Below are 7,906 nucleotides of genomic sequence, written 5' to 3' on the forward strand. Positions count from 1 at the left end.
GGGGGCGAGGGGATGGACAGCCTTGAAGCCCAGGGGGAGGAATTTCTGCCTGATGCGTTGGTTGATTGGTAGCCACTGGAGATTTTTAAGGAGGAGAGTAACATGCCCAGAGCTTTTCTGGACAAAGACAATCCGGGCAGCGGCGTGAAGTATGGATTGAAGTGGAGAGAGACACGAGAATGGGAGATCGGAGAGGAGGCTGATACAGTAGTCCAGACAGGATAGCATGAGAGCTTGAATGAGCAGGTTAGCGGTTTGGATGGAGAGGAAAGGGCGGATCTTGACAATGTTGCGGAGTGAGACCAGCAGGTTTTGGTGATGGCTTGGATGTGAGGGGTGAATGAGTGAGCGGAGTCTAGGATGACACCAAGGTTGCGGGCTTGTGAGACGGGAAGGATGGTAGTGCCGTCAACAGAGATGGGAAAGTCAGGGAGAGGGCAGGGTTTGGGAAGGAAGACAAGAAGTTCAATCTTGGACATGTTGAGTTTTAGGTGGCGGGCAGAAATCCAGATGGAGATGTCCTGAAGGCAGGAGGAGACGTGAGCCTGTAGGGAGGGGGAGAGAGCAGGGGCAGAGATGTAGATTTGGGTGTCATCAGTGTAGAGATGATAGTTGAAACCGTGGGAGCGAATGAGGTCACCAAGGGAGTGAGTGTAGATCGAGAACTGAAGGGGACCAAGAACTGACCCTTGAGGAACCCCCACAGTAAGGGATGGGAGGGGGAGGAGGAGCCTGCAAAAGAGACTGAGAATGAACCACCGGAGAGATAAGAGGAGAACCAGGAGAGGACGGAGTCTGTGAAGCCAAGGTTGGATAGCATGTTGAGGGGAAGGGGGTGGTCCACAGTGTCAAAGGCAGCTGAGAGGTCGAGGATTAAGACTGTGAGCCCCACGTGGGACAACCTGATCACCTTGTATGCCCCCCAGCACTTAGAACAGTGCTTCGCACATAGGAAGCGCTTAACAAATGCCATCATTATGATTATTCATTGAGGGCTTACCTCCTGTACAAACCCCTTGCGAAATTACAATACAGTAGAGTTGATAGACCCCTCTCTGGGTTGCATCTGGAGAGTTTCCAGTACTCTACCAGTCTCGACTACAGGAGGGAGAGTCAAGAAGAGGCCTACCCATTCCATTCCTAGCTTGGGCAGTGGCTAGTGAGTGGAAGGCAATATGTTACAAGTCAAAACTCCCCTGTGCTGGGTATCAGTGGCACGGGAGAGAGTCAAGAGCAGAGACTCAAGATGACTGTGTGAACAAAGGCAGTGGTAAACCACTTCCAGATTTTGACCAAGAAAATTCTCTGGATCCGCTACCAGAACGATTGCAGATGGAGGTGGGGTGTGCTGGGAAAGTTGTATCCATGGCGTCGCTACGGGTCCGGGACAATTCGACAGCATAAGACAGAGTTGATAGAATCGATCCTTGCCCATGAGCAGTTTACAGTCTAGTGGGGGATTCAGATAGTACAATATAAAATGGGAGAAATGGAGCATAAAGATGTATATTGTACTCTCCCAATTGCTCGAGATGTATGTAGAATTGTGGGGCTAGGCTGTTTCCTGGAAGTTTCCGTGTAATGAAAACTGACCTTTCAAAGAATACTATCACCTCTATTCCACCTCCCTGTTCTACTTGGTGCGGAGGGCAGGATGGATAGGTATCTAGAGTGTTAGATCCACTAAACTGTAAGCTCCTTGAGGTCAGGGATCAGGTCTACCAGTTGCATAATATTAATAATAATAATAATAATTATTGTATTTGTTAAGCACTTACTCTGTGCAAAGCACTCTTCTAAGCACTGGGGTAAATACAGGGTAATCAGATTGTCCCACGTGCGGCTCACAGTCTCCATCCCCATTTCACAGATGAGGGAACGGAGGCCTAGAGAAGTGAAGTGACTTGCCCAAGGTCACACAGCTGACAAGTGGTGGAGCCAGGATTATATTCTCATTTTATGAAGGTTCAGTGTTCTGCACACAATAACTGCTCAATAAATACCACTGAATGATTGAGGGAAACTAGAAACGACAGAGAAAGTGGGAGGGGGAGGGTTGGGCTCTCTATTCCCTGCTGAACCATAAGAAATAATCATTCAAATAGAGTTTAGCTTAGCATCCAACAGAATGAAGGACATGTAAAAACCAAGTGAGTTAAAAGTAGCTATAATCAACAGTCCTTTTTTATCCCCTCTACAGTGTCTATTAGTTCATCTCCCTGCTCTGGCATCATTACAAGGCACATCCAATTCCCAGCTCAGAGAAATGCAGCCATAGATACTAGAAAGGAGCTTTCATGCCAGTGTCCATTACAATAAATTATTTTTTTCTCAGGTGACTGGTTCCTGAAATGGAGGCAGAGGGATCTTCAGATAAGTCTCAATTATTTATGTATCATCTCGGATGCTTAAACCGTTGTTCGCTATTGCTCGGGAACACATGCAAACGAAAAAGACCAGGGTCCTGCCCTTGAGAAAGTCACAGTCCAATGAGAGAGTAGACATAAATTGAGGTATCTAATAATTATAGTATTTGTTACACGCTTACTATGTGCCAAGTACTGTTCTAAGCGCTGGGTACAAGGTAATCAGGTTGTCCCACGTGGGGCTCACAGTCTTAATCCCCATTTTACAGATGAAGTAACTGAAGCACAGAAGAAGTTAAATGGCTTACCCAAGGTCACACAGCAGACAAGTAGCAGAGTCAGGATTAGAACCCACATCCTCTGACTCCCAAGCCCGTGTTCTTTCCGCTAAGCCACGCTGCTTCATAGCTATGAGTATTTAAATAGATCAGTAGTGCTTAGAACAGTGCTTTGCACATAGCACTTAACAACAAACATTATTATTATTATTATTATTGATTGCCTGCACCCTGCACTAAGCACTTAGGAGTTATGAGGCATAATTTTTGTCCTCGAGGACTTTGCAATTTAGCAATGTTCAGAACTTCTAGTGTTAATAATAGCAATCATAGCATTTATTAAGTGCTTACTAGGTGTCAAAAGCCTCTCAGGGTCGCACCTGGAGAGTTTGCAGCTCTTTACCAATCTCGACTATGGGAGGGAGAGTCAAGAAGAGGCCTATCCATCCTATTCCTAGCTTGGCCAGTGGCTAGTGAGCGGAAGGCAATCTGTTTAATCTGTTGTACTTCCCAAGCGCTTAGTACAGTGTTCTGCACACAGTAAGCGCTCAATAAATACGATTGATGATGATGTTTAAAAGTCAAAACTCCTCCGTGCTGGGCAGCAGTGGCATGGGAGAGAGTCGGTAGGGAGGAGACTCATGCTGACTGTCTGGAAGGAAACAATGGTAAGCCACTTCAGTATTTTTACCAAGAAAACTCTATAGATCCACTACCAGAGTAATTGCAGATGGAGGTGGGCATCTTGGAAGAGATATATCTGTGGCATATCCCCACAGCACCTGTATATATGTATATATGTTTGTACATATTTATTACTCTATTTATTTTACTTGTACATATCTATTCTATTTATTTTATTTTGTTAGTATGTTTGGTTTTGTTCTCTGTCTTCCCCTTTTAGACTGTGAGCCCACTGTTGGGTAGGGACTGTCTCTTTATGTTGCCAATTTGTACTTCCCAAGCGCTTAGCACAGTGCTCTGCACATAGTAAGCGCTCAATAAATACAATTGATGATGATGATGATGGCATCGCTATGGGTCGGATACAACTCGACAACATGACACGAACAACAGCGAGATGCCAAAATGTGGGGGTAGATACCAAATACCAATACCAATACCAAGTGGAGGCCGGTTAGCTCGGTTAGAGCGTGGTGCTAATAACGCCAAGGTTGCGGGTTCGATCCCCGTACAGGCCATTGGAATTTCGATCCAATTTTTAGAGAAGCAGCGTGGCTCAGTGGAAAGAGCACAGGCTTTGGAGTCAGAGGTCATGGGTTCAGATCCTCGCTCCGCCACTTGTCAGCTGTGTGACTTTGGGCAAGTCACTTAACTTCTCTGGGCCTCAGTTCCCTCATCTGTAAAATGGGGATTAAGACTGTGAGCCCCCCCGTGGGACAACCTGATCACCTTGTAACCTCCCCAGCGCTTAGAACAGTGCCTTGCACATAGTAAGCGCTTACTAAATGCCAATATCATTATTATTATTAAATAATTCTACATGGGACTCACATTCTAAGGGGTAGGGAGAACGGGCAATTCATCTCCATTTCAAAGCTAAGGAAACTGAAGCACAGAGGAGTGAAGTGACATAATAATAATGGTGGTATTTGTTAAGCGCTTACTATGTGCCAAGCCCTGTTCTAAGCGCTGGGTTAGAGGCAAGGCAATTTGGTTGTCCCACGTGGGGTTCACAGTCTTAATCTCCATTTTACAGATAACTGAGGTAAGAGAAATTAGGTGACTTGCCCAAAGTCACACAGCTGATAGTGGTGGAGACGGGATTATTATGATGGCATTTATTAAGCGCTTACTATGTGCAAAGCACTTGTCTAAGTGCTGGGGTGGTTACCAGGTGATCAGGTTGTCCCTCAGGGGGATCACAGCAGAGAGCACAGGCTTGAGAGTCAGAGGTCATGTGTTCTAATCCTGGCTCTGCCAACTGTCAGCTGTGTGACTTTGGGCAAGTCACTTAACTTCTCTGTGTCTCAGTTCCCTCATCTGGAATATGGGGATTAAGACTGCGAGCGCCATGTGGGACAACCTGATTACCTTGTATCCCCCCAGTGCTTAGAACAGTGCTTGGTACATAGTAAGCGCTTAACAAATCCCATCATCATTATTATTAATTTTACAATTCATCCCCGTTTTACAGATGAGGTAACTGAGGCCCAGAGAAGTTAAGTGACTTGCCCAAAGTCACACAGCTGGTGTGTGGTGGAGCTGGGATTAGTACCCATAACTTTGTTTCCTAAACCTATACTCTTTGGTTACCAAGCAGACAAGTGACAGTCTCAGCTCCACAACATTGCCAAGATCCGCCCTTTCCTCTCCATCCCAACCGCTACCCTGCTCATTCAAGCTCTCATCCTGTCCCGTCTGGACTACTGCACCAGTCTTCTCTCTGATCTCCCATCCTCGTGTCTCTCTCCACTTCAATCCATACTTCATGCTGCTGCCCGGATTATCTTTGTCCAGAAACGTTCTGGGCATATTACTCCCCTCCTCAAAAATTTCCAGTGGCTACCAATCAATCTGTGCATCAGGCAGAAACTCCTCACCCTGGGCTTCAAGGCTGTCCATCCCCTCGCCCCCTCCTACCTCACCTCCCTTCTCTCCTTCTACTGCCCAGCCCGCAACCTCCGCTCCTCCACCGCTAATCTCCTCACCGTACCTCGCTCTCGCCTGTCCCGCCGTCGACCCCCGGCCCACGTCATCCCCCGGGCCTGGAATGCCCTCCCTCTGCCCATCCGCCAAGCTAGCTCTCTTCCTCCCTTCAAGGCCCTGCTGAGAGCTCACCTCCTCCAGGAGGCCTTCCCAGACTGAGCCCCCTCCTTCTTCTCCCCCTCATGCCCCTCTCCCTCCCCACTGTCTTACTTCCTTTCCTTCCCCACAGCACCTGTATATATGTATATATGTTTGTACATATTCATTACTCTATTTATTCATTTATTTTACTTGTACATATCTATTCTATTTATTTTATTTTGTTAATATGTTTTGTTCTCTGTCTCCCCCTTCTAGACTGTGAGCCCACTGTTGGGTAGGGACCGTCTCTATATGTTGCCAACTTGTACTTCCCAAGCGCTTAGTACAGTGCTCTGCACACAGTAAGCGCTCACTAAATACGATTGATTGATTGATAGTACCCGTAACCTTTGTTTCCTAAGCCCATACTCTTTGGTCACCAAGCAGACAAGTGACAGAACTGGGACTAGAACCCGGGTGTCTCGATTCCCTTCCCTCTAGATCACACTACCTCCCGGCACTTTCCACGTGATGGGAGCTGACCTTTCGAAGAATATGATCAGCTCTACTCCACTGCCCAGTTATGTGTGGCACCTGCCCCTTCCTCATTTTCTCTTTCCAACGCTCATCTGTTCTGCCGGTTCAGTGTCCTGCCGGGCTGGACAGATTCTAATCCAGAGGTTCCCCTCAAACTCAGTCTTCCAATTGAGAATGGCCGAATGCCAACCCTGCCCCTTCAATCAGAGTGTGCCAGAGAAACAGTGTGGCTTAGTGGATAGAGCACAGGCCTAGGAGTCTGAAGGACCTGGGTTCTAATCCTGTCTCCGCCAGGTGTCTGCTGGGTGATCTTGGGTAAGCCACTTCACTTCTCTGTGCCTCGTTTCCCTCATCTGGAAAATGGGGATTAAGACGGTGAGCCCTATGTGGGACAGAGACTGTGTCCAACCTAATTATCTTGTATCTACCCCAGCGCTTAGTACAGTGCCTGGCACATAGTAAGCGCTTAACAAATGCTATCAAAAATAAAGAAGGTCCAAGCGGGTTCTTCCAGAAGCACTGCACACAAATACCAGGCCCGTGGAGATCGAATTCTCATCCCCATCCTCCACCTTATCCAGGCTTGCTTATGATGGTTTGATTCCAGATCCTCCTAGCGTGGCTCAGTGGAAAGAGCCCGGGCTTGGGAGTCAGAGGTCATGGGCTCTAATCCCGGCTCCGCCATTTATCAGCTGTGTGACTTTGAGCAAGTCACTTAACTTCTCTGTGCCTCAGTTACCTCATCTGGGAAATGGGGATGAAGACTGTGAGCCCCATGTGGGACAACCTGATTACCTTGTATCTCCCCCAGCGCTTAGAACAGTGCTTGGCACATAGTAAGCACTTAACACATACCAAAATTATTATTATCCTCGCCCTCTCCTACCTCACCTCCCTTCTCTCCTTTTCCAGCCCACCCCGCACCCTCTGCTCCTCTGCCGCTAATCTCCTCACTGTACCTCATTCTCGCCTGTCCCGCCATCGACCCCCGGCCCACGTCATCCCCCGGGCCTGGAATGCCCTCCCTCTGCCCATCCGCCAAGCTAGCTCTCTTCCTCCCTTCAAGGCCCTTCTGAGAGCTCACCTCCTCCAGGAGGCCTTCCCAGACTGAGCCCCTTCCTTCCTCTCCCCCTCGTCCCCCTCTCCATCCCCCCATCTTACCTCCTTCCCTTCCCCACAGCACCTGTATATATGTTTGTACATATTTATTACTCTATTTATTCATTTATTTATTTTACTTGTACATATCTATTCTATCTATTTTATTTTGTTAGTATGTTTGGTTTTGTCTCCCCCTTTTAGACTGTAAGCCCACTTTTGGGTAGGGACTGTCTCTATATGTTGCCAATTTGTACTTCCCAAGCGCTTAGTGCAGTGCTGTGCACACAGTAAGCCCTCAATAAATACGATTGATGATGATGATGATGATGATGATTACCACCAGCTCCTGTGTTCCCTCCTTCTGGAAAACTGGGCCCCCTGTGCTTCCAGGCGTGACTGAGGTGGAGTTGGGCACGTGAAGCCAAATCAGGCGATGGTTCTCTGGGGTGGGGGCCGTTTCCAACCCCACCCAGACCCCAGGGAGAGACCCTCCCCTGGAGGAAACTGGCAAACGGCCTCACTTTTAACAAAACCATCTGGCCGTTTCAGAGACCAGCGAGACGGCAATGAATCCACGCTACCAGCTCCATCTGTACTTACAAGATAACTAGTTGTCTTTACAAATTAAGTCTGCCCCATCTGTTTTCCTACCTTTTAAATGAGTACATGGGCTTCACGCTCTCTGGAAGTTGGACAGAAAGAAGGCTGGAGACTGGAATCATGAAATAGGCAGGTGTGGAGAATGTAATTAGCCTGCAAACCACTTGAGGACAAGTACTTTTTCTTCTGGTGTTCTTGGTGTTTTCTCCCGGGCACTTAGCACACTGCTCTGCACATAGTAATAATAATAATAATAATAATGGCATTTGTTAA

At 47.5% G+C, this 7,906-nt stretch overlaps 1 non-coding gene across 1 annotated transcript; it reads left to right on the forward strand.

The window, feature by feature from the left end:
- Positions 1 to 1,048: 1,048 nt before the first annotated feature.
- LOC119927859 lies at positions 1,049 to 1,186 on the forward strand. The gene has a single exon (XR_005450826.1). It is a non-coding gene; the product is annotated as a small nucleolar RNA SNORA7 (small nucleolar RNA).
- Positions 1,187 to 7,906: the final 6,720 nt, after the last annotated feature.

Source organism: Tachyglossus aculeatus, chromosome 4 (genome assembly GCF_015852505.1).
Source record: "Tachyglossus aculeatus isolate mTacAcu1 chromosome 4, mTacAcu1.pri, whole genome shotgun sequence".
NCBI classification, from domain to species: domain Eukaryota; kingdom Metazoa; phylum Chordata; class Mammalia; order Monotremata; family Tachyglossidae; genus Tachyglossus; species Tachyglossus aculeatus.